General features: G+C 38.2%; 11 non-coding genes across 11 annotated transcripts; all 11 read right to left on the bottom strand.

Annotated features, from left to right (window-relative positions):
* Nucleotides 1-4,978: 4,978 nt before the first annotated feature.
* On the bottom strand, nucleotides 4,979-5,097 carry LOC141318992 (5S ribosomal RNA). The gene has a single exon (XR_012353274.1). It is a non-coding gene; the product is annotated as a 5S ribosomal RNA (ribosomal RNA).
* An 801-nt stretch (nucleotides 5,098-5,898) lies between these two features.
* Nucleotides 5,899-6,017, bottom strand: LOC141346093 (5S ribosomal RNA). Its single transcript, XR_012357142.1, has one exon. It is a non-coding gene; the product is annotated as a 5S ribosomal RNA (ribosomal RNA).
* An 84-nt stretch (nucleotides 6,018-6,101) lies between these two features.
* On the bottom strand, nucleotides 6,102-6,220 carry LOC141292478 (5S ribosomal RNA). Its single transcript, XR_012340523.1, has one exon. It is a non-coding gene; the product is annotated as a 5S ribosomal RNA (ribosomal RNA).
* An 802-nt stretch (nucleotides 6,221-7,022) lies between these two features.
* Nucleotides 7,023-7,141, bottom strand: LOC141346086 (5S ribosomal RNA). The gene has a single exon (XR_012357140.1). It is a non-coding gene; the product is annotated as a 5S ribosomal RNA (ribosomal RNA).
* A 5,993-nt stretch (nucleotides 7,142-13,134) lies between these two features.
* On the bottom strand, nucleotides 13,135-13,253 carry LOC141317891 (5S ribosomal RNA). The gene has a single exon (XR_012352242.1). It is a non-coding gene; the product is annotated as a 5S ribosomal RNA (ribosomal RNA).
* An 84-nt stretch (nucleotides 13,254-13,337) lies between these two features.
* LOC141346079 (5S ribosomal RNA) lies at nucleotides 13,338-13,456 on the bottom strand. The gene has a single exon (XR_012357138.1). It is a non-coding gene; the product is annotated as a 5S ribosomal RNA (ribosomal RNA).
* Nucleotides 13,457-14,257: 801 nt separating this feature from the next.
* LOC141292470 (5S ribosomal RNA) lies at nucleotides 14,258-14,376 on the bottom strand. Its single transcript, XR_012340522.1, has one exon. It is a non-coding gene; the product is annotated as a 5S ribosomal RNA (ribosomal RNA).
* Nucleotides 14,377-14,461: 85 nt separating this feature from the next.
* LOC141319448 (5S ribosomal RNA) lies at nucleotides 14,462-14,580 on the bottom strand. The gene has a single exon (XR_012353704.1). It is a non-coding gene; the product is annotated as a 5S ribosomal RNA (ribosomal RNA).
* Nucleotides 14,581-20,754: 6,174 nt separating this feature from the next.
* LOC141309993 (5S ribosomal RNA) lies at nucleotides 20,755-20,873 on the bottom strand. The gene has a single exon (XR_012347545.1). It is a non-coding gene; the product is annotated as a 5S ribosomal RNA (ribosomal RNA).
* Nucleotides 20,874-20,957: 84 nt separating this feature from the next.
* On the bottom strand, nucleotides 20,958-21,076 carry LOC141319015 (5S ribosomal RNA). The gene has a single exon (XR_012353295.1). It is a non-coding gene; the product is annotated as a 5S ribosomal RNA (ribosomal RNA).
* Nucleotides 21,077-21,160: 84 nt separating this feature from the next.
* Nucleotides 21,161-21,279, bottom strand: LOC141318187 (5S ribosomal RNA). The gene has a single exon (XR_012352518.1). It is a non-coding gene; the product is annotated as a 5S ribosomal RNA (ribosomal RNA).
* Between the last annotated feature and the right edge of the window lie 4,491 nt (nucleotides 21,280-25,770).

Below are 25,770 nucleotides of genomic sequence, written 5' to 3'. Positions count from 1 at the left end.
AGGAAGGCTAACATTTCACTTTTGTGGGCTTAAGTGAGTGCTGTGACAGTAGTACATTTTTATTAAAATTTTAATATTGCTGTGTCATGTTAGGAAAATAAAGACTTTTTAAACTTGACAAAACAAAGGACATTTGGCTGTAGAGCTCTAACTACAACTAAAACCGGAAACAGCTAAAATTGTAATAGTGACATTTAAATTTAGCAGTCTTGCCAAGTTAATAGAACAATAATATTAAAGAATAAACACATGAACAGAAGTGTTGTAATACTGATTGTGCTTGGAATGGAGATTTTTTTAAAGCTTGCTTAGCTGCTTTTGAATATAATGTGACGAGCTTCCACAGAGGGATCAGCGTCGCCCTGGCAACCAACCACGTGCACCTGCACGCACTCACCACCGGCTGATCGGTCACAGCTGCACCTCATCAGCCACGGCCTATTTAAGCAGCACATGCTGAAGCAAACAGATAGACTTTGGACTCGAGCCGAATGCAACGTGGTCTAACCTTTCTCTCTTGTTCTCCGACAGACAGCGGCGAGTGACCGATCAGCCCACACGTTTTGGAGCACGTTGGACACCCTCTTCTCACTCGGATTGAGCACTTGGAGCACAGAAAGCACTGATCACGCCAGCACTTTTCACCGGCTCACCTACTTTCATTCTCCTTTTATTTATTGTAAATAAATCCACCCTCCGGGGCCTTGTTTTCACTAAGCCTGCCTTGTCGAGTGGTTCTTCCCCCTGTCACAATAACTACAGATACATAATTGAGCAGAAAAAGTAAAGCAAGTAACAAATGTGAATTTTTGTTTAAATTCTCACAAAAAATTAAGACTTATAATTACTGTGTCAAGGACACACTGAAAGTACTTCGCATTGACTGGATACAGCTGTTCTGCTGTTTTATTTTACATTCAAATAATTACATTCAATTTCTGTAGTGTTATTAGACTACTTTAGACTTGCATAAAAGTATTCAGTATTTTTTTTAAAGCACTGTTTTCTTTTTTTTTAATCCTTTTTCTTTGTGTATTGCTATCTTTAAAGGTGCCAAATAATGTAAAACTGAATTTACCTAGGCATAGTTAAATAATACCAGTTCAGTACATGGGCATGACATACCATGAGTCTCAAACACCACCATTTCCTCTGTCTTATATAAATCTAGTGTTTGCAAAAGATCAACGAAAAATAGGTCAATTCCAACATAATACCGACTGTTACGAAACTTTCCCGGGATCATTAATAGTTACGCCTCCAACATTTGCATCGCCCAATCATCGGTAACGTCAGCACATCAGTAAAAGAAGGCAAGTCACTGAAGGGACACGGTTATCTGCACTGATGATGGTGAATGATGGAGAAATAACTGCGCTGATGATGACCAATGATTTACAGATCTGGAGAATCACTGACAAACAGCTGAACTTGTGTGGTAAGCACTCCCTCAGCATTGTAACTTTACACAGAGCACATGCATCACAGTAATGAGACTAAAATGTCGGCGATTCAAAACGGCAGATTCAACAAACCGCATATTAAAAGCGGCTAGAGCTCCTAATTAAATATATATTTTTATCCATGTGCGAGCTATAGAGTTCAACAGCTCTGTGAAACATCCAATCAGAGCAGAGCTCGTAACCCAGGCTGAATTAAGCGGGTACAACCGGCGTCCCAAACGATTATTGGGCGCCCTGCTGGGGCTGGTGCGGCTGTGGGCACTCTGTTTAACATTCTAAACCTAGCCGCCTTAAAACGACATGTGAACAAACTCCAAGCTGAATTACGATTTAGCACCGTCACAGATCGTGATAATCCCCGCACCCTTTCAAACTAAAAATTATCAAGTTCATGAACGAACTATTTGCGGTTGTACCAAAACGGTTACGCTCAAACGCAATGCCTAGTTACTCCCATGGCCTATGCGCTACGAGAAAGAGACTCCTTAATGGATAGCCCGCCTTGAATACGATCCCAAGCACTGTCTGACGTAGCACCTGATCGAGCACACGTCTACACCGCCTCGTTGAAATCCCGATACTCCGGTCAATCAAGACAGCCAAATTAACAATAATTCTCACCGATGCGGCCCTACGTTATTGCAAGTGCCTCTAACTGAACCAGGCCAAATAACTAAATCCTTGCACCAGACTTCAGCTAGTGATGGAGATGTTGTTTGTGTCTTGTGTCAACTTATTAGTATTGCTATTAGAGCAACAGTATGTTCTCTTTTATATGCCTGCTGTGTTTTATGTGATGATTTGAGTTTAATCTATGCATTATATGCCTTTGGGAAAGGAAATGTATTAGCATGCAAGCAATATGGCCTTATTTGATATGTAATGAATTGTCTGGATGAATGATACACAGCAAAATGAACGAGGAAATGATATTGTGTATACTTTAGGCATCGAAATAGTTTAATGAAGTTAATAACAAAAATTGCAGAGAAATCCATATCATAATAAGTTGCGTACCAAAAGGAATTACAGGACAGAAAGGGGGTGGCATGACCCGCCCCTTCAGCAATGCCATTGGATCCCAGCATCGTGGGACGTGCCCTAGCGGCCCGTTTAAAACTTCATGTTCCTAACAGAACTAAGCGAACTCAGCAATAACTCAGCGAACTCAGAGCTCCCAGCTCTCGCCTCACGCCTTTCGCCTCTTGTGGTTTGAGTGCTTTTCCATCTGCGCTCGACCACTCGACCAAGCACGCGACGGTGCCATCAAAACTCTACAGAACAAACTGAAACTTCGTGACTGCCAAACTCTTCAAAGTCTCGCAACTCTGATACAGAAGAGCTCCGAACGCATCAACCTGCGTAACCAGGCAACCGAAAGATCGGCTCCAGCAACCCAATCCTCAACTTCGAAGGATCTCCCAAAGACTTCATCGACCAGCAACCAACCAGAACTTTCGCTCAGACGAGCCCCCGGAACCCCCGTTCCCGGCACTAATGCAAGTAACAAGATCTCTCTTTACTTAGCTGAAACTGGTGCAAAATACTCCCTAAGTAGTTAAAAGCTAAGTCTCTGCTTTTGTGATTTTCTAAGGTTGCGATCTAAGAACTAGTTAAGATACTAGAACATTTGGGGTTCTCTTCAACTCAGTAATTTCTCATCCCCGGAACTGTATGAGTGTGAGTGTGAATGTGTGTGTGTGTGTGTGTGTGTGTGTGTGTGTGTGTGTGTGTTTATTTGTGTTTAGTAGATTAGCGTTGTGTCTTAGAGTAGTTCAATAAATCATTGTTTCATTAAAAGAAGTGTCTTGACTTTATGTTCACAAAAGTTCTATCTGTGTTTAGATCAAGCTACCTCAGCTTTAAAATTTCCTAACGTAATATTTTGGTTTATTTGTGATCTTGGCCAGGAACATAATATAAACCTTTTGAGTTAATACATTATGCTGAATTGACCACTTTGCTGGACGAATGGTTAAGAAGTGTAATCTATTAATTCTGAATCAATTTAATCAAGTTTCGAATCTTTCGATTCGATTCCTTATTTGAATCATTATAAATTTGAGCTAATTAATTCCTTACAATACTTAAGTCTTTTCCTTTTTGCCATTTCCAAATTAGGTATTACCTTCAGTTGTTTTCTCCGTGGCATTATTCCCAGTCCTCTGTCCTTTTGGTTCTTTATTCCTTCCTCTCCTGTCAGTTCTACTACAATCAGTTCTCCTCCCCTTGATAGTGTTTCTTCCGCTGATTTCTCTTCCTCCATTCTTTCCTCCTGATCTTCTTCTTCCTGTTGCTCTTCTTTTTCTTGTTCTTTACTAGACCCATGTCCCTCTCTTCCAGTTATCTCGTACTGTTCTTCCTTTTCGTTTGTTTCTTGGGTTTCTGTAGTGTTGTTATGCATCTGCCCATTCATTTGTTGCTCCTCCTCTTCCTCGTTGTTCTGCATCCAGCATTCACATTTGTTTAGCGTTTTAAAACAGTCTGGACACTTCACTGCATTGCATTCCCGTGCAAAATGACCATGCTCCTCACATTTGCGACACTTAAAGTCTGGACAGTCCTTCAGGAAATGCTCCGGGCTCATACACAACCGGCAGGTTTTAACCTGCTTATTGTGTATCACCCGAAAATGCTGAGTTCCTTCTGCTGTCTCAAACCGCGTACTATATGGGAGCGACGCCACCTCTCTTGGGAATTTAGCTTTGATGAACCTTGTTCCATCTTCAATATCCGTACCTGGATAACATCTCCTCTTCATACTTGAGACAGGGATAACTCCCCACCCCTCCAGTTTCGTTATGATGTCGTCGTCACTCAGATAGACGGGTATATGCATAAATGACACCACATACTCCCTGTCTTCCAACTTCCTCACTTCACAAATTTGTCCATTGATATCCAGTCCATTTAACAGTTCATCACAACATTCCTCAGATTCCATTGTTACCTCATATTGTTTCTGTTGTTTCGGGCGCACCGCCAAAATTCCCTTCACACCGATTTTCTTCGTTATTGCTTTAATGATACTCTCTGCATTGCCATCTCTTGTTTCACTCACATCAATAGTTATTGTTGCCTCTTTCCTGTATAGCCTCTTTGTGCTGCTTATGATCCTTTCTCGTTGTCCTAATTCAGTCCTTTGTTCTTTTGCCATCTCTGTCTCTGCCGCCATTTCCTTGTTGTTGCCGTGTAGTCCGTCCGAATCACTCATACTTGCGAAAAAACAACAAACACAAACCACTTCCCAGACAGCGCACGGCTGCTGGTTAGTGGTTTAAAACAAAAAAACGTACTAACACAAACCAAATCTTATTTTCACTCACACTAACCAAATAAATCGAGAAGGTAAGAGAATCTCTCTTTCCAAACTGCAGTCACACACTTCCTGGTTTGCTCTAGGGCGCTCTCAGCGCGGTATGGCCATAAGCGAGGGCTGCTCCAAAAAGTGGGCTATTTAAAGATCAGCCTCCGTAAAAGCCAGCATATTATATAAATAGTGAAGAAAAGGCAAAAGCTTACAGCACCTGGTATTCCCAGGCTGTCTCCCATCCAAGTACTAAACAGGCCCGACGCTGCTTAGCTTCCGAGATCAGACGAGATCGGGCGCTCTCAGCGCGGTATGGCCATAAGCGAGGGCTGCTCCAAAAAGTGGGCTATTTAAAGATCAACCTCCGTAAAAGCCAGCATATTATATAAATAGTGAAGAAAAGGCAAAAGCTTACAGCACCTGGTATTCCCAGGCGGTCTCCCATAAAAGTGTAACAATCGGCCTTATCAGCCGAGTTACAAGACTAAAATGGGGTCAGATTTAACTGTGAGAGATGACTAGTGGTTAAAAGAATGAGACATAAAAGAAAATTGGTTTAAATAGATTTGGTGTATTTACAAGGTTCACATAAAAGACTTTAAAACAACACGATAAAACTAGGTCAACTCTGTTAAAAGAATACAGTTCATTTGTCCATACCCTAAAAACAGGTAAACTCTGTTAAAAGAATACAGTTCATTTGTCCATACCCTAAAAACAGTCCAAGAATCCCAGTGTGTTGATAAGTCCAATGTGAGTGTCCACCAGTGTATATACAATCCACAGAAAGTGTAATCCAAAGTTTGCAGGTGGTGAATGGAAAGTTGAGCTCTAAAATTAGCAACTCCTCAATCCAACAGTTTGGTGACTGTCCTTTGTTTGTCATGCTGCTCTCTTATACAGTTGTACTTCCTGCATCCTGTCATGTGTCTAGTCACATGACAGGCCAACCATCCATTTATTAAAGACACATACACTTAAAATGTTAAGAGTAATAAAATGGCCTAAAAAACATGTAAAACACTTAAAACTCTATAATACATTTAAATGATTGTAATAAATAGAGCGGTAAAACACGTCTTTCTAAAAGCCAGCATATTATATAAATAGTGAAGAATAGGCAAAAGCTTACAGCACCTGGTATTCCCAGGCGGTCTCCAATCCAAGTACTAACCAGGCCCGACGCTGCTTAGCTTCCAAGATCAGACGAGGTCGGGCGCTCTCAGCGCGGTATGGCCATAATCGAGGGCTGCTCCAAAAAGTGGGCTATTTAAAGATTAGCCTCCGTAAAAGCCAGCATATTATATAAATAGTGAAGAAAAGGCAAAAGCTTACAGCACCTGGTATTCCCAGGCGGTCTCCCATCCAAGTACTAACCAGGCCCGACGCTGCTTAGCTTCCGAGATCAGACGAGATCGGGCGCTCTCAGCGCGGTATGGCCATAAGCGAGGGCTGCTACAAAAAAGTGGGCTATTTAAAGATCAGCCTCCGTAAAAGCCAGCATATTATATAAATAGTGAAGAAAAGGCAAAAGCTTACAGCACCTGGTATTCCCAGGCGGTCTCCCATAAAAGTGTAACAATCGGCCTTATCAGCCGAGTTACAAGACTAAAATGGGGTCAGATTTAACTGTGAGAGATGACTAGTGGTTAAAAGAATGAGACATAAAAGAAAATTGGTTTAAATAGATTTGGTGTATTTACAAGGTTCACATAAAAGACTTTAAAACAACACGATAAAACTAGGTCAACTCTGTTAAAAGAATACAGTTCATTTGTCCATACCCTAAAAACAGGTAAACTCTGTTAAAAGAATACAGTTCATTTGTCCATACCCTAAAAACAGTCCAAGAATCCCAGTGTGTTGATAAGTCCAATGTGAGTGTCCACCAGTGTATATACAATCCACAGAAAGTGTAATCCAAATTTTGCAGGTGGTGAATGGAAAGTTGAGCTCTAAAATTAGCAACTCCTCAATCCAACAGTTTGGTGACTGTCCTTTGTTTGTCATGCTGCTCTCTTATACAGTTGTACTTCCTGCATCCTGTCATGTGTCTAGTCACATGACAGGCCAACCATCCATTTATTAAAGACACATACACTTAAAATGTTAAGAGTAATAAAATGGCCTAAAAAACATGTAAAACACTTAAAACTCTATAATACATTTAAATGATTGTAATAAATAGAGCGGTAAAACACGTCTTTCTAAAAGCCAGCATATTATATAAATAGTGAAGAATAGGCAAAAGCTTACAGCACCTGGTATTCCCAGGCGGTCTCCAATCCAAGTACTAACCAGGCCCGACGCTGCTTAGCTTCCAAGATCAGACGAGGTCGGGCGCTCTCAGCGCGGTATGGCCATAATCGAGGGCTGCTCCAAAAAGTGGGCTATTTAAAGATTAGCCTCCGTAAAAGCCAGCATATTATATAAATAGTGAAGAAAAGGCAAAAGCTTACAGCACCTGGTATTCCCAGGCGGTCTCCCATCCAAGTACTAACCAGGCCCGACGCTGCTTAGCTTCCGAGATCAGACGAGATCGGGCGCTCTTTTTTTTTTTTTTTATTAAAGAAATTTCATAATACAAATTTTCCAATGTGTGCTTCACATTAGAAGTCTCACGACATAAAATAAATAAACATGAAAAAATACATCACATTATCATCAACAAAGCAAAAGGAACACATTAAACATAAGATGAATTTTCAACCAATAGAAACATCAACAATACAATATAGTTGTCCACACAAAGACGAAAGAAAAGAAAAAAAAATTAAAAATAAGATAAAATATAATCTACTCATCTCGTATTTTTTGTTTAAAATCATGCCTTTTATACTTAAGATTTAGAAAGCTCTTTCTCTTCCTGGCAATTTGCACATGAAATTCTCTAAAACATTACAAACTGTTGGTGTAAAAACATCATAAAAAGCTTTCAGCATATTTTCACTTTTAAAATACACATATAATTGTTCTACATATACTTCTATTTTCCTTTTAAAAACAGTCCAAACCTCTAACACCATTTTTTCTTTTTTGGCCACAATTCTTCTTTCCCAAATTGCGCTTTTCATTAACATTATACACAGATTTATAAACTTTTTGTGTTGACCCTTCTTTTCCCAACCAAACATCACTACTCTTTTCCATTCCATTACACTTTCATCCCAACCTTCGCTCACATCTTTAATTAAACATTTACATTTCCTTAGAAAATCCTCCAATTCTTTACAATATAAAAACAAATGTAAAATCCCCTCTTCTTTTTCATGACACACTTTACACATTGGATTTTGTTCCATTCCCACCTTGTTTAAAACAGACTCAGTAAAAACCGCTTTATGCCTTATAAAATATTCCAAACATCCTAACTTTGTTTCAACACACCTCCCCCTCATGTTTCTCCATATACATTCTTCTTTTAGATCCTTGAATTTTTCCACCCAGTACTTATTTACAATCGGCTCTTTAAAAACACCATCTCTAAAAACACAATAAAACATTTTTACAGTACATTCTTTAAAATCATACATTTTTCCCCCCAGTTTCACAAAAATATTTCCCTCTGTTTGCTCTCCTTCCATACTCTCTATTCTTTTAATCCACTCTTTGGGTATTGCATTTTTAATAATTTCATATTTATTTGTTATTTCTTGTTTACTGTATTCTTCTTTTGCTTCCTCCATCGCATCCACAATATATTGTATCGGTAAAAAACCCTCTTTAAATTCATACAAAACATCTCTCACTCTTGTTATCCCCACATCCATCCATTTTTTTAAAAATATTGCTTTCTCTTGTTTTAAAATGTTGTTATTTAAGAACAGAGGTTGATTTAAAATGTTTTCTCTTCCATGCGGATTGTACTCGATTTTCGTTAAAAAATTCCCCCAGGCACTAAAAATTTCTCTATAAAATTCGGGTAATCCTTCCGTCATCCAAATTTTTGTTTTCATCCATAATATTCCGTCCCCCATGTTAAAATCCCCACATTTGTTTAAAAAGTATTTCATTGTTTTTTTCCACTCAGTTTTGTTATCTTGTTGCAGGTATTTCTTAACTATTTTTACTCTCAACGCATTTTTTCGCTGTTCCACATCCATTAAACCTAAGCCCCCCTTCTCTATCGCCCCTAAAATCGTATTATGTGCAATCCTTGCTGGTTTCCCCTCCCATAAAAAGTCAAGAAAACATTTCTTCAACCTCCGTTCTGTCCATAAAGGTATTTCAGAAACATATAAAACATACCAAAGTTTAGAAACCATTAAAACATTCAATATTAAAACCTTCCCCTTCAAGTTTAAAGTTCTCAATTTCCAAAAATTTAATCTTCTCTCTATATCTGTTACTAGTTGCTCCCACATTTCATCTCTTACTTTCCTCTCATTCTTTCCCATTACAACTCCTAAAATCCTCATTTCTTCCACTTCCTTAAAATTAAAACAATCCATTAAAACCATAGCTTTACCAAATCTCATATATACCGTTTTCTCCTCATTTACTTTACTTCCAGACCCACTACAATATTCTTTTACCAACTTCATAACTTCTTTAACACTCTCTTTTCCCTTTACAATTATTGTTGTGTCATCAGCATATTGAAAAACTTTCCCCTCAGCCTTATTTCCCTCAATTTCTATCCCTATTATTCTTTCATTCTGTTTTATAGCCAGTCCCAAGGGTTCAGAAACAAGTGAGTACAATAATGCTGAGAGTGGACAACCCTGTCTTATTGACCTTGTTATTTTAAAACACTCTGTTAAAAACCCATTACATTTTATCTTTGTTAGTGCACCCTTATATAAAATCTCAATCCATTTAATAAAATTTTCCCCGAACCCAAAACTCCTTAAAACCTCAAATAAATACCCGTGCTCAACCCTATCAAAAGCTTTTTCAAAATCCAAACTAATTATATATCCTTCTTCATTTTTTTCTTTCATGTACCATATCGTGTCCCTTATACTCATTGTTATGTCGGCTATATCTCTTCCTTTGACTCCATATGCTTGGTTTGTTTTAATTATACTTGGCATTACTTCCTTTAATCTGTTTGCTAAAACCTTCGCTAAAATCTTAAGATCTGTATTCAACATCGTGATTGGTCTGTAGTTTTTTAGATCTACTTTTTCTCCTTTCCTTTTAAATATCAATTTCATTAACCCCATCCTTGTTCTTTCATTAATCTCTTCCTTTTCAAAAATTTCTTTAAAAACCTCATTTAAAATCTTTGTTAAAACTTCTTTAAAACAAACATAAAATTCAGTTCCCAAACCATCTATTCCTGGACTTTTCTTTTTATTCAGTTGATTTATTGCTCTTTCAATCTCGTCTTCCCTGATTTCTTGGTCACATTCTTTTTTATGTTCCTCACTTACTTTTGCTTTTATCTGATTCAACAGTTCCTTTTTTTCCTCCTCTTCCACCCCCCTTGCACTAAACAGATCCTCATAAAAATTCTTTATTTCTTTTAAAATCTTTTCATTCCCTTCTACAATTTCCCCATTTTCCCCTCTTATTTCTTTTATCGTTTCAGCTTTCCCTCTCTTTTTTTCCAGATCAAAAAAGAACTTTGTACATTTTTCTCCCTCCACCACATATTTTGCTTTGCTTCTTAACCTCGCCCCCTCATATTCCTTTTCTTCTATTTCTTTCAGTTTCCCCTCCATTTCCTTTATCTTTTGTATGTCTTGAAATTCTTTATTCAGTTCCATTTCCAAACTTTCCTTTATTCCTCTTTCTTTGGATCTTTTGCATTTCTGAATAACACTACAATACCTGATTGAGAATTTTTTGATTAAAAACTTTACACTCTCCCACCATATTCTCTTATCCTCTTCATACATTCCATTTTCCTTTTCTTTTTCTATAATTTCTTTCACTTTTAAAACATAATCTTCATTCTTTAAAATCTGTGTATTTAAAATCCATACTCCCGGACCTCTTTGCATTTGACTCCAGTCCAACTTAAAAGATAAAATCTTATGATCGCTAAAACTTGTTTCTTTGTACTTAATATTTTCTATAAAATTCTCCACATTTCTTGTACATAAAACATAGTCAATTCTAGTTTGGCATACAAACTGCCCTACTATTTGTCTTCTCGAAAATTCTTTTTTCTTTTCATTTCTTTCTCTCCACACATCTATCATATTATTTTCATCCATTAATGCTTTTAATTCTTTTCTTCCTGTATCTGTTTTAAAAACCATTCCTTCAGCCATATCCTGTTTACTAAAAACTGTGTTAAAATCCCCCATCATAATTATTTCTTTATACTTCTTTACAATGTTTCTTAAAACATTAAAAAACTCTTTCTTTTCCTTATCTTCCACTGGTGCATGTACATTTACTAAAATCAAATCTCTTCCTTCATATTTTGTCTCAACTACCAAACATTTCCCCATCTTGTCCTTATACACACTTTTACTCACTTTAAAAACATCGTCCTTCATTAAAAAAGCCACACCTCTCCCAGCCCGCCCATCTCCATTATTATATAAAATACCTCCATCCCATCTCTTTTTATAATCATTCATCACATTTTCTCTCCAGTTTGTTTCTTGTAATGCAACAATGTCTTCCCTTTTACATTTTTCTTTTACTTTTTCAAACTTCCTCATGTCCATCAGACCCCTTGCATTAAAAGCAACACAACTTAAAACCATTAAATGTAAATAAAAAAAATACATAAAAATCATTATTCATCATTTTCTCCCTCCAGGACCCTTAGCACATCAAATCTGTTAGTCTCTGTCATAATCTTTTTTCTTGCACTTTCCAAATTTGGTTTTACCTTCAGTGCTCTCTTTCTTATTTGTCCTTTCCCTCCTCTGTCTTTGTCCATTTTGTCCATCTTTATTCCCTCTTCATTGTCCGTTTCTTTAACTTGATCCAACCTTCCTTGTCCATCTCTCTCCACATCACCCAGAAAAGTATTAAAACTGTCCGACATCTCCATCTCTGTCCATTGAGTGTCCTGCTCCACTGTTTGTTCGTTATTATTAATGTTGTCTTCTCTTCTTTCTCCTTCCTCTCTGCAGCTCGGTCCTCCTTCCGTTTCTTTTTGTTGTAGTCCTTCCTCCTCGTTGTTTCCTTCATGCACCTGTCTGCCCACCTGTTCTTCCCTTCCTCCTTCCTCTCCCTCCATCCAACATTCACATTTATTTAAAACTTCCTGACACCCCGGGCACCTGACAGCATTGCAATCTCGTGCAAAATGTCCCCTCTCCTCACATTTGTAGCACACAAAATTTGGGCATTCTATTAGCAGGTGATCCGGGCTCATGCACAGCCTACAGGTCTTCACCTGATGGCTGTGCATCACCCGGAAGTACTGCGGCCCTTCGGCTGTTTCTAGCCGTGTGCTATATGGCAACGATGCCACTTGCTTGGGGAACCTCACCTTAAGGAACCTTGTTCCATCTTCAATGTCGGTGCCCGGGTAGCGTCTTCTTTTAATTTTGGTAATGGGATCAACTCCCCATCCCTCCAATTTTCCTAAAATTTCTTTGTCATCCAGGTAGACAGGCAGGTGCATGAAGGAAACAACATAATCCCTGTTTTGTAGATTTTTTACTTCACAGTCCACTCCTTTTATTCTTAGTCCATCAATTAGTTTTTCACACGTTTCTTCTTTTTCCATTGTCAGTTCGTATTCTTTCCCTTGTCTTGGTCTTAGTGCTAAAATTTTGCCATGTCCACATTGTTCCGTTACAGCTTTAATAATGTCCTCCGCTCTCACCCCAATCACATTCTCCACATTCACAATCACTGTAGCTTCCTTTAAATATTGTCGCTCAACAAACTTTTCTCTTACTTCCTGTTTTTTTCCATTTGTAGCTCGTGGTCGTTTATCCAGTCCAATGTCGTTTGCCGTGCGTGTTCCTCCTGCCAGTCCAGTCTCGTTTGCCGTGCATGTTCCTCCAGCCAGTCCAGTGTCCATTGCCGTGCGTGTTCCTCCTGCCAGTCCAGTGTCGTTTGCCATCCGTCTCTCTCCAGCCAGTTCTGTTTCGTAATCCATTAATCCGTCCGTTTTTTTTAAAGAAAAATAAGTTAAGAAAAAAAAGGTTTAACCACCCTCCAGCCAGCAAAAATGCTGCTGTTAGGTGGTTTTATAACTGAAAAAAACACAAAAAAACTAACTTAAAGTAAAACCACTCACAAAACAAACAAAAAAAATCAAACACAAAATGGAGGAGAGCCTTCCTCTCCCAACTGCTGCCAACCACTTCCTGTTGCTCTCTAGCGCTCTCAGGTGGCGGTATGGCCATAATCGAGGGCTGCTCCAAAAAGTGGGCTATTTAAAGATCAGCCTCCGTAAAAGCCAGCATATTATATAAATAGTGAAGAAAAGGCAAAAGCTTACAGCACCTGGTATTCCCAGGCGGTCTCCCATCCAAGTACTAACAAGGCCCGACGCTGCTTAGCTTCCGAGATCAGACGAGATCGGGCGCTCTCAGCGCGGTATGGCCATAAGCGAGGGCTGCTCCAAAATGTGGGCTATTTAAAGATCAGCCTCCGTAAAAGCCAGCATATTATATAAATAGTGAAGAATAGGCAAAAGCTTACAGCACCTGGTATTCCCAGGCGGTCTCCAATCCAAGTACTAACCAGGCCCGACGCTGCTTAGCTTCCAAGATCAGACGAGGTCGGGCGCTCTCAGCGCGGTATGGCCATAATCGAGGGCTGCTCCAAAAAGTGGGCTATTTAAAGATTAGCCTCCGTAAAAGCCAGCATATTATATAAATAGTGAAGAAAAGGCAAAAGCTTACAGCACCTGGTATTCCCAGGCGGTCTCCCATAAAAGTGTAACAATCGGCCTTATCAGCTGAGTTACAAGACTAAAATGGGGTCAGATTTAACTGTGAGAGATGACTAGTGGTTAAAAGAATGAGACATAAAAGAAAATTGGTTTAAATAGATTTGGTGTATTTACAAGGTTCACATAAAAGACTTTAAAACAACACGATAAAACTAGGTCAACTCTGTTAAAAGAATACAGTTCATTTGTCCATACCCTAAAAACAGGTAAACTCTGTTAAAAGAATACAGTTCATTTGTCCATACCCTAAAAACAGTCCAAGAATCCCAGTGTGTTGATAAGTCCAATGTGAGTGTCCACCAGTGTATATACAATCCACAGAAAGTGTAATCCAAAGTTTGCAGGTGGTGAATGGAAAGTTGAGCTCTAAAATTAGCAACTCCTCAATCCAACAGTTTGGTGACTGTCCTTTGTTTGTCATGCTGCTCTCTTATACAGTTGTACTTCCTGCTTCCTGTCATGTGTCTAGTCACATGACAGGCCAACCATCCATTTATTAAAGACACATACACTTAAAATGTTAAGAGTAATAAAATGGCCTAAAAAACATGTAAAACACTTAAAACTCTATAATACATTTAAATGATTGTAATAAATAGAGCGGTAAAACACGTCTTTCTAAAAGCCAGCATATTATATAAATAGTGAAGAAAAGGCAAAAGCTTACAGCACCTGGTATTCCCAGGCGGTCTCCCATCCAAGTACTAACCAGGCCCGACGCTGCTTAGCTTCCGAGATCAGACGAGATCGGGCGCTCTCAGCGCGGTATGGCCATAAGCGAGGGCTGCTACAAAAAAGTGGGCTATTTAAAGATCAGCCTCCGTAAAAGCCAGCATATTATATAAATAGTGAAGAAAAGGCAAAAGCTTACAGCACCTGGTATTCCAAGGCGGTCTCCCATCCAAGTACTAACAAGGCCTGACGCTGCTTAGCTTCCGAGATCAGACGAGATCGGGCGTTCTCAGCGCGGTATGGCCATAAGCGAGGGCTGCTCCAAAATGTGGGCTATTTAAAGATCAGCCTCCGTAAAAGCCAGCATATTATATAAATAGTGAAGAAAAGGCAAAAGCTTACAGCACCTGGTATTCCCAGGCGGTCTCCAATCCAAGTACTAACCAGGCCCGACGCTGCTTAGCTTCCGAGATCAGACGAGGTCGGGCGCTCTTTTTTTTTTTTTTTTTTTTATTATCAAAAAGTACAAAATAATATTTACATAACTCATTTTTCATTCATTACACCTTTCAATCTTATTACATTTGAAGACAATTTAGCATATACAGCATGAGCTTTGAATTTAACCCTCCTTTATATCACTCAAACGAAACCAAAAACCCAAAACAAAAATACCTAACTTAAATATAACCATTTCTTTTCAAAATGTTAAACTAAACCTTTCTTTTGTACATATAAATCCACTTTCTTCTACAAATGCTTTTTCAAATTCTTCTTTGCTTAGGTATTTCCACATTATATACACATTCTTTCTAACAATACTCTTGAACATTTTAGTCACATCTACTTTCTTTCTCTCATAGTATGCCATATTCCTCCTCACCCATATTGCATACCTTGCATTACTTAGAATCAAATTCCAAAAGTTCACCTTCCTATCCTTATAATTTGTACATTCACCAAACAAAAACAGTTTTTTCCACTCATCTTCTGCAACCCCTTTTCCCATTCCATCTTTTATCAGTTTTTTCATTTTTCCATGAAACTCCTCAAGTTCCTTGCACTCAAAGAAAATGTGCATCAAAGTTTCTGGCTCTGTCTCACATATATCACATTCTCTACTCACATTTTTATTCATTTGATGAATTACCACCTTTGTATAGATTCTATTGTGTCGTAGCTTGAAGTCCAAGTTCTCACAGTCTAGTCCGTTGTATTTTATATTTAAGTTTCTCCATATTGTTTTTACTTTCAAATCAGGAAACAATCTTGGCCATACCGCTTCTGATGCAGGCACTTTGATCTCCTTTCTGACCATCATTTTGTATACAGTTTTCACATTTATCTCCCACAAAAACTTTTTTCTCCCATTTTCCACAATGTACATTTCAGGCATTCCCCAATCTCCCACTTTAACAGTTTCCCTTTCAATCCTTTCTACCCACCTTTCAGGCAGGCTTTTTTTAATGTTTTCACATTCACCATCCACTTTTGCTTTCTCAATTTCATCATCCCACCCCACCACACAATCATATATTGCTCTATTCGGTAAAAAACCTTTTACATATTCGTAAGCCAAATCCTTTACTTTCCTTACCCCCGCTCTCATGAACAGTCTGTTGTAAAGCATTTTCCCTCCCCTCCTTATTCTTGGGTTCAGGAAAATTGGCTGATTGTGTATTTGGTTTATGTTTTCACATTCATAGTTTACATTTATCACAAATTCAGCCCATGCAGTAAACACTTCTTGGTAAAACAAAGGCAACTTTTCAATCATTGGCTTTTTTAAAACCATAAACACTCCTTCTTCACCACACCCTCCTCCTTCATTTAAATATTTTCTCATATACCCCTTCCATCCATATTCTACTTTGCCACATAAATACTTTTTTATTGTCTTAACTCTTATTGCTTTCCTTTTCACATCTAAATCCATCAATTTCAACCCCCCCCTCACTGTAATCTGCTATTAATGTTTTTGCTGATATTTTTACTCCTTTCCCCCCCCACACAAAAATGTTCACAGCCTCTTTTATTCCATTTAACACCCAGTCTGGTAAATCAATTGCTCCCATCACATAATTACATTTAGTTAACAATAAAGAATTAACCACTACCACTTTTCCTCTTAGTCTTAATTCCCTTAGTCTCCAAAACTGTAACACTTGCTTGATTTTGTTTAGCACTCCTGACCATGTTGCATCTCTTGCCTCTTTTGCATTCTCTCCTACGTTTACCCCTAAAATTTTTATAAAATCTTTCGTTATTTTAAATGGAACATCTGACCCTTCCACCCTTATTCCTCCTATACTCATTATTTCAGATTTTTCCACATTTATTTTAGCACCTGACGCTTTCCCATATTTTTCCATCTGTTTTCTAATTTTATTTATACTCTCTATATCCCTAACTGTAAAAGTTGTATCATCTGCATATTGATGTATTACACTCAATCCTCCATTTGGTATTTGAATACCTTTTATTTCCTTGTCATTTTTGATGAGTGTCGCCAGTGGCTCAGCTGTTATTGAATACAATATTGCAGACAACGGACAGCCTTGCCTTACTGACCTCTCTAACTGAAAGGGGTCAGTTAACACCCCATTAACCTTAACACAACTTTTAGCATTTACATATATTAATTTTATCCACTTTTGCATTCTCTCTCCAAACCCAAATCTCCCCATTGTCTGTTCTATAAAGCTATGTTCCACCCTATCAAAAGCCTTATTTAAGTCTATAGATAAAACCAATCCCCCTTTCCCATCTTTCCCCATCCCTTCTACTACGTCCCTTATTGTGCAAATTGTATCTGTAATGTCTCTTCCCTTTATGCTATAAGCTTGGCTTGGTGATACTATTGACCCTACCACCTCTTTTATCCTATTTGCCAGCACTTTTGTCAGTATTTTATAATCCGTGTTTAACAGACTCAACGGTCTATAATTTTCTAGCTTAAGTGGACTTCCTTTATTTTTATATAGTATTGTGATTACTCCTAGCCCCATAGACTCTGGCATTTCACCTCTCTCTTCCATACTTCTATAAACCTTCCACAATATTGGTGCTACAGTCTCTTCAAAAGTCTTGTAAAACTCATGCGTTAAGCCGTCTGAGCCCGGGCTTTTATTCTTCTTTGTCTGTTTTATTGCTTCTTTTATTTCTTCGATACCTATGTCACTTTCACATATATTTTTCTCACTTTCACTTAACCTCACACTCACAGAGTTCAAAACTTCCTCCACACACTCCTGTTTAACCCCTTCTTTCTTAAATAGCTTCTTATAAAATATTTCTACTTCTCTTATTATCTCCACATAATCAGTAATCTTATCTCCTTTTTCATTTTCCAACTCTGTTATATACTTTTTCATCTGCTTTTTCTTTTCTAAGTTTAGAAAGAACTTTGTGCTTCTTTCTCCCTCTAACGCATACTGCGCTCTACTCCTTATTATTGCACCCTTACTTTTTTCTTTTTCATACTCCTCTATTTCTGCATTTATCTGCATAAAGCGTTCTTTATCTTGCTCGGGATTACTTTCTATTTTTTCTGCTTCCCTCTTCAATTCATTTTGCATTACCTCAACTTTGCTCCTTCTCTTAAAATTCCTTTGTTTGGCATATCTAATACTTCTTTTTTTAATTATCCCTTTCATTTTTTCCCACCACTCACATACATTTTCATCAAATAAGATATTTTCCATTTCATACTCTATACATTTTCTGATATTTTCTTTATATGCCTCTTCTTTTAGCAAGTCTGCATTCAAACACCACATTCCTCCCCCCCTCTCCTCCTCGTTCACACCCATCTTTACCATCATCATAGCATGGTCACTTACTCCCACAAACTTATATCTCACATTTTTTATATATTTTAACATTTCCCTTTTGGTTAAACATAAATCTATACGGCTTTGTTTCAAGACTCCCATCACCAATTGTCTTCTAGAGAAGTCTTTTTTGTAGGGATTCTCATCCCTCCATACATCAACTATGTCCTCATTTTGTATCCATTCAGTTAAATATTTTCTGGATACATCTGACTTAAAGTTTGCGCTGCTTGACGCGTCCAGTCTTGTGCACCATACATTAAAGTCACCGACTATTATAAAGTTGCCTTTACACAGCGGCTTAATTTCTTTAAAGACTTCTTTTCTTTCATTTTCTGTGTTAGGTGCATAAATGTTTATCAGCCTGAACAGTTCATTGTGAAATACAAATTCTATCACTAACAATCTCCCACTTCCATCCTTGTATATTTGCTTCACATTGTTTAATCGATCTCCTTTTATCAGGGTTGCCACGCCACAGGATTTTGCAGTCCCATGATTAGAAATAATTTCACCTTCCCACCTCTTTCTTATGTTGTCCATTATTTCATCAGACCAGTGTGTCTCTTGCAAACAGAGTATATCCGCTTTTAACAAACCCTTCACCTTCTCAAACTTATTTTCATCTCTTAATCCATTGCTATTCAAACAGGCAATGTTCATAATGCCCCACATAGCAAGTATCATAATTTTGAAAAAAATCATACTCATTTTGTTCAATCTATGCACTTACTTTCTGCAGTGTGCTCCTCCATTTCTTTCTTCTTTCTTTTCTTCTGCACCCTTTTTCCTTCACGTGTGTCCATGTCCTCGTCCTCGATTGTCTCTAGACTCTCTGGCACTCCTCCACGTCCCTCCACCTGCAGCTTTTCGCCTTGCCCTTTTGCACTGTCACCCTCCTGACTCTCTCCATCACCTTTCGCTGTTTCCCCTTCTCCATTTTCACACTCCAAGCCCTTCATAGCCATCTCCTTTCCGGGTTCCGCTCTCCTTTCTTTCTTTTTTCTTTCTCTCTCTCTCTGCCTCTGCCCTGGAGCCTCCTCTTCTTGACTGCTCACATTCTCAATTGCTCTCCACTCCACTGTTCTTTCTTCTCCACTCCATGCATCCCTTCTTTCTTCTCCAGTCGCTTCACCTTCCTTTCCTTCGATCTCCACCTCTTCATCCACCTCATACAGATCCGAATCCTCCTCATTGCTGTTTTCCTCATCCATCTCCGGCAGTGTTTCACACACACATAATCCAGGTCGCATATTGCACATAATGCAGTTCACCTCCTTGCACTCTCTGGCGTAATGTCCCTGCTTGTCACATTTAAAACATCTGAAGCTTGGGCAGTCTCTTACAATGTGACCTGGCTGAATGCACAGGCGACAGACTTTCACTTGCCTGTCATGTATCACTCTGAAGTGCTCAGTCCCTCCTAGTGTCTCAAACTTTGTTGAATATGGCAGTGATTTTACCACATCATTGAATTTTACCTTTAAAAATCTTGTCCCATCAGCGATATCTGTCCCCGGCCACATTCTCCTTTTCACTCTTGAGACCGCTTTAACTCCCCATTCCGACAGCTTTCTCAGTATCTCCTCATCCTGAATATACATTGGTAGACCAAGAAATGAGACCACCATCTCCATACAGTCCACCTCTTTCGCCATAATCCAATAGCTGTTTGGGGATTAAATAACTTGACTGCCCACCAATTCCTCTTTTTCAAAAAGGTTGTTTTAAAAAACACAGGCTTCAGTTTCCAGTTCTCAAAACTCAAAACACTCTCTGTGTGCTTTCTCCAGCAAGCTGTACCACTTCCTGCTTCCACTAGAGGGCGCTCAGGGTGGTATGGCCATAATCGAGGGCTGCTCCAAAAAGTGGGCTATTTAAAGATTAGCCTCCGTAAAAGCCAGCATATTATATAAATAGTGAAGAAAAGGCAAAAGCTTACAGCACCTGGTATTCCCAGGCGGTCTCCCATAAAAGTGTAACAATCGGCCTTATCAGCCGAGTTACAAGACTAAAATGGGGTCAGATTTAACTGTGAGAGATGACTAGTGGTTAAAAGAATGAGACATAAAAGAAAATTGGTTTAAATAGATTTGGTGTATTTACAAGGTTCACATAAAAGACTTTAAAACAACACGATAAAACTAGGTCAACTCTGTTAAAAGAATACAGTTCATTTGTCCATACCCTAAAAACAGGTAAACTCGGTTAAAAGAATACAGTTCATTTGTCCATACCCTAAAAACAGTCCAAGAATCCCAGTGTGTTGATAAGTCCAATGTGAGTGTCCACCAGTGTATATACAATCCACAGAAAGTGTAATCCAAATTTAGCAGGTGGTGAATGGAAAGTTGAGCTCTAAAATTAGCAACTCCTCAATCCAACAGTTTGGTGACTGTCCTTTGTTTGTCATGCTGCTCTCTTATACAGTTGTACTTCCTGCTTCTTGTCATGTGTCTAGTCACATGAAAGGCCAACCATCCATTTATTAAAGACACATACACTTAAAATGTTAAGAGTAATAAAATGGCCTAAAAAACATGTAAAACACTTAAAACTCTATAATACATTTAAATGATTGTAATAAATAGAGCGGTAAAACACGTCTTTCTAAAAGCCAGCATATTATATAAATAGTGAAGAAAAGGCAAAAGCTTACAGCACCTGGTATTCCCAGGCGGTCTCCCATCCAAGTACTAAACAGGCCCGACGCTGCTTAGCTTCCGAGATCAGACGAGATCGGGCGCTCTCAGCGCGGTATGGCCATAAGCGAGGGCTGCTCCAAAAAGTGGGCTATTTAAAGATCAGCCTCCGTAAAAGCCAGCATATTATATAAATAGTGAAGAAAAGGCAAAAGCTTACAGCACCTGGTATTCCCAGGCGGTCTCCCATCCAAGTACTAACAAGGCCCGACGCTGCTTAGCTTCCGAGATCAGACGAGGTCGGGCGCTCTCAGCGCGGTATGGCCATAAGCGAGGGCTGCTCCAAAATGTGGGCTATTTAAAGATCAGCCTCCGTAAAAGCCAGCATATTATATAAATAGTGAAGAAAAGGCAAAAGCTTACAGCACCTGGTATTCCCAGGCGGTCTCCAATCCAAGTACTAACCAGGCCCGACGCTGCTTAGCTTCCGAGATCAGACGAGATCGGGCGCTCTCAGCGCGGTATGGCCATAAGCGAGGGCTGCTCCAAAAAGTGGGCTATTTAAAGATCAGCCTCCGTAAAAGCCAGCATATTATATAAATAGTGAAGAAAAGGCAAAAGCTTACAGCACCTGGTATTCCCAGGCGGTCTCCCATAAAAGTGTAACAATCGGCCTTATCAGCCGAGTTACAAGACTAAAATGGGGTCAGATTTAACTGTGAGAGATGACTAGTGGTTAAAAGAATGAGACATAAAAGAAAATTGGTTTAAATAGATTTGGTGTATTTACAAGGTTCACATAAAAGACTTTAAAACAACACGATAAAACTAGGTCAACTCTGTTAAAAGAATACAGTTCATTTGTCCATACCCTAAAAACAGGTAAACTCTGTTAAAAGAATACAGTTCATTTGTCCATACCCTAAAAACAGTCCAAGAATCCCAGTGTGTTGATAAGTCCAATGTGAGTGTCCACCAGTGTATATACAATCCACAGAAAGTGTAATCCAAAGTTTGCAGGTGGTGAATGGAAAGTTGAGCTCTAAAATTAGCAACTCCTCAATCCAACAGTTTGGTGACTGTCCTTTGCTTGTCATGCTGCTCTCTTATACAGTTGTACTTCCTGCTTCCTGTCATGTGTCTAGTCACATGACAGGCCAACCATCCATTTATTAAAGACACATACACTTAAAATGTTAAGAGTAATAAAATGGCCTAAAAAACATGTAAAACACTTAAAACTCTATAATACATTTAAATGATTGTAATAAATAGAGCGGTAAAACACGTCTTTCTAAAAGCCAGCATATTATATAAATAGTGAAGAAAAGGCAAAAGCTTACAGCACCTTGTATTCCCAGGCGGTCTCCCATCCAAGTACTAACCAGGCCCGACGCTGCTTAGCTTCCGAGATCAGACGAGATCGGGCGCTCTTTTTTTTTTTTTTTTTTTTATTATCAAAAAGTACAAAATAATATTTACATAACTCATTTTTCATTCATTACACCTTTCAATCTTATTACATTTGAAGACAATTTAGCATATACAGCATGAGCTTTGAATTTAACCCTCCTTTATATCACTCAAACGAAACCAAAAACCCAAAACAAAAATACCTAACTTAAATATAACCATTTCTTTTCAAAATGTTAAACTAAACCTTTCTTTTGTACATATAAATCCACTTTCTTCTACAAATGCTTTTTCAAATTCTTCTTTGCTTAGGTATTTCCACATTATATACACATTCTTTCTAACAATACTCTTGAACATTTTAGTCACATCTACTTTCTTTCTCTCATAGTATGCCATATTCCTCCTCACCCATATTGCATACCTTGCATTACTTAGAATCAAATTCCAAAAGTTCACCTTCCTATCCTTATAATTTGTACATTCACCAAACAAAAACAGTTTTTTCCACTCATCTTCTGCAACCCCTTTTCCCATTCCATCTTTTATCAGTTTTTTCATTTTTCCATGAAACTCCTCAAGTTCCTTGCACTCAAAGAAAATGTGCATCAAAGTTTCTGGCTCTGTCTCACATATATCACATTCTCTACTCACATTTTTATTCATTTGATGAATTACCACCTTTGTATAGATTCTATTGTGTCGTAGCTTGAAGTCCAAGTTCTCACAGTCTAGTCCGTTGTATTTTATATTTAAGTTTCTCCATATTGTTTTTACTTTCAAATCAGGAAACAATCTTGGCCATACCGCTTCTGATGCAGGCACTTTGATCTCCTTTCTGACCATCATTTTGTATACAGTTTTCACATTTATCTCCCACAAAAACTTTTTTCTCCCATTTTCCACAATGTACATTTCAGGCATTCCCCAATCTCCCACTTTAACAGTTTCCCTTTCAATCCTTTCTACCCACCTTTCAGGCAGGCTTTTTTTAATGTTTTCACATTCACCATCCACTTTTGCTTTCTCAATTTCATCATCCCACCCCACCACACAATCATATATTGCTCTATTCGGTAAAAAACCTTTTACATATTCGTAAGCCATATCCTTTACTTTCCTTACCCCCGCTCTCATGAACAGTCTGTTGTAAAGCATTTTCCCTCCCCTCCTTATTCTTGGGTTCAGGAAAATTGGCTGATTGTGTATTTGGTTTATGTTTTCACATTCATAGTTTACATTTATCACAAATTCAGCCCATGCAGTAAACACTTCTTGGTAAAACAAAGGCAACTTTTCAATCATTGGCTTTTTTAAAACCATAAACACTCCTTCTTCACCACACCCTCCTCCTTCATTTAAATATTTTCTCATATACCCCTTCCATCCACATTCTACTTTGCCACATAAATACTTTTTTATTGTCTTAACTCTTATTGCTTTCCTTTTCACATCTAAATCCATCAATTTCAAACCCCCCTCACTGTAATCTGCTATTAATGTTTTTGCTGATATTTTTACTCCTTTCCCACCCCACACAAAAATATTCACAGCCTCTTTTATTCCATTTAACACCCAGTCTGGTAAATCAATTGCTCCCATCACATAATTACATTTAGTTAACAATAAAGAATTAACCACTACCACTTTTCCTCTTAGTCTTAATTCCCTTAGTCTCCAAAACTGTAACACTTGCTTGATTTTGTTTAGCACTCCTGACCATGTTGCATCTCTTGCCTCTTTTGCATTCTCTCCTACGTTTACCCCTAAAATTTTTATAAAATCTTTCGTTATTTTAAATGGAACATCTGACCCTTCCACCCTTATTCCTCCTATACTCATTATTTCAGATTTTTCCACATTTATTTTAGCACCTGACGCTTTCCCATATTTTTCCATCTGTTTTCTAATTTTATTTATACTCTCTATATCCCTAACTGTAAAAGTTGTATCATCTGCATATTGATGTATTACACTCAATCCTCCATTTGGTATTTGAATACCTTTTATTTCCTTGTCATTTTTGATGAGTGTCGCCAGTGGCTCAGCTGTTATTGAATACAATATTGCAGACAACGGACAGCCTTGCCTTACTGACCTCTCTAACTGAAAGGGGTCAGTTAACACCCCATTAACCTTAACACAACTTTTAGCATTTACATATATTAATTTTATCCACTTTTGCATTCTCTCTCCAAACCCAAATCTCCCCATTGTCTGTTCTATAAAGCTATGTTCCACCCTATCAAAAGCCTTATTTAAGTCTATAGATAAAACCAATCCCCCTTTCCCATCTTTCCCCATCCCTTCTACTACGTCCCTTGTTGTGCAAATTGTATCTGTAATGTCTCTTCCCTTTATGCTATAAGCTTGGCTTGGTGATACTATTGACCCTACCACCTCTTTTATCCTATTTGCCAGCACTTTTGTCAGTATTTTATAATCCGTGTTTAACAGACTCAACGGTCTATAATTTTCTAGCTTAAGTGGACTTCCTTTATTTTTATATAGTATTGTGATTACTCCTAGCCCCATAGACTCTGGCATTTCACCTCTCTCTTCCATACTTCTATAAACCTTCCACAATATTGGTGCTACAGTCTCTTCAAAAGTCTTGTAAAACTCATGCGTTAAGCCGTCTGAGCCCGGGCTTTTATTCTTCTTTGTCTGTTTTATTGCTTCTTTTATTTCTTCGATACCTATGTCACTTTCACATATATTTTTCTCACTTTCACTTAACCTCACACTCACAGAGTTCAAAACTTCCTCCACACACTCCTGTTTAACCCCTTCTTTCTTAAATAGCTTCTTATAAAATATTTCTACTTCTCTTATTATCTCCACATAATCAGTAATCTTATCTCCTTTTTCATTTTCCAACTCTGTTATATACTTTTTCATCTGCTTTTTCTTTTCTAAGTTTAGAAAGAACTTTGTGCTTCTTTCTCCCTCTAACGCATACTGCGCTCTACTCCTTATTATTGCACCCTTACTTTTTTCTTTTTCATACTCCTCTATTTCTGCATTTATCTGCATAAAGCGTTCTTTATCTTGCTCGGGATTAATTTCTATTTTTTCTGCTTCCCTCTTCAATTCATTTTGCATTACCTCAACTTTGCTCCTTCTCTTAAAATTCCTTTGTTTGGCATATCTAATACTTCTTTTTTTAATTATCCCTTTCATTTTTTCCCACCACTCACATACATTTTCATCAAATAAGATATTTTCCATTTCATAATCTATACATTTTCTGATATTTTCTTTATATGCCTCTTCTTTTAGCAAGTCTGCATTCAAACACCACATTCCTCCCCCCCTCTCCTCCTCGTTCACACCCATCTTTACCATCATCATAGCATGGTCACTTACTCCCACAAACTTATATCTCACATTTTTTATATATTTTAACATTTCCCTTTTGGTTAAACATAAATCTATACGGCTTTGTTTCAAGACTCCCATCACCAATTGTCTTCTAGAGAAGTCTTTTTTGTAGGGATTCTCATCCCTCCATACATCAACTATGTCCTCATTTTGCATCCATTCAGTTAAATATTTTCTGGATACATCTGACTTAAAGTTTGCGCTGCTTGACGCGTCCAGTCTTGTGCAC

The sequence above is a fragment of the Garra rufa genome, chromosome 1 (genome assembly GCF_049309525.1).
Source record: "Garra rufa chromosome 1, GarRuf1.0, whole genome shotgun sequence".
Taxonomy (NCBI): Eukaryota; Metazoa; Chordata; class Actinopteri; order Cypriniformes; family Cyprinidae; genus Garra; species Garra rufa.
The sequence above is the reverse complement of the archived record's forward strand: the minus strand, read 5'-3'. Positions and strand labels throughout refer to the sequence as shown.